At 59.5% G+C, this 797-nt stretch overlaps 1 pseudogene; it reads left to right on the top strand.

The window, feature by feature from the left end:
- The window catches only part of LOC113980450, a 5,603-nt pseudogene extending 4,831 nt beyond the window's left edge, over positions 1–772 (top strand).
- The last annotated feature ends 25 nt before the right edge of the window (positions 773–797 follow it).

Genomic DNA, 797 nt, shown 5'->3' with positions numbered 1-797 from the left:
TAGCTATGTGTCTAATTATAAGGTTTGAGAACATAGTATGTTTAGAGCAAGAAAGCCTTGAGAAAGTGTAGATAAGGGTGCACCTGCAGATTTCAGAAAGTTCCTAATTATGAAGGCCTCTACATGCCAAGTATGACTTCAGATCGCGTGGACAGAACATCAGGTCCAATGAACTGGAGACATGAGGCGCGTGTACAGACTGAGCTATCCAATCACCTTGTTGTAAGCATGTGCCCAAAACAAACTAAACTGTATAAAAGTTGACTTAATTAAGTAATAAATTGAACATATGGCTGACCACATTGGCCTGTATGCCTTATGTTTATGCCCCTCCATCAATAGCTGCCTGCTCTACCGCGGCGACGCGGCGCCCGAGGACGTCGGCGCCGCCGTGGCCGCCCTCGAGGCCCGCCGCCGCTCCCTCCGCTTCGTCGACTGGTGCCCCGCAGGCTTCGAGGCAGGCATCGACCGGCGGCCGCCCGCGGCGGTGCCCGGCGGCGGCCTGGCCGGGGCGCGCCGGGCCGTCTGCGTGCTGGGCGACACCACGGCCGTCGCCGAGGCCTGGGCCCGCCTCGACCGCGAGTTCGACCCGATGTACGCCAACAGGGCCTTCGTGCAGCGGTACGTGGGCGAGGGAATGGAGGAAGGGGAGTTCTCCGAGGCCAGGGAGGACCTGGCGGCGCTGGAGAAGGATTACGAGGAGGTGGGCAGGGACTCCGCCGACGGGCGGGAGGAGGAGGAGGAGGAGGAGGAGGAGGAGGACGAGTACTGAGGAAACCGAACCTCAGAGACCTTCC

The sequence above is a fragment of the Neopelma chrysocephalum genome, unplaced genomic scaffold (genome assembly GCF_003984885.1).
Source record: "Neopelma chrysocephalum unplaced genomic scaffold, ASM398488v2 Primary Assembly neopelma1_94220, whole genome shotgun sequence".
In the NCBI taxonomy this organism is placed as follows: domain Eukaryota; kingdom Metazoa; phylum Chordata; class Aves; order Passeriformes; family Pipridae; genus Neopelma; species Neopelma chrysocephalum.
Note: the sequence above shows the minus strand (reverse complement) of the source record. Positions and strands in the feature narration are given on the sequence as shown.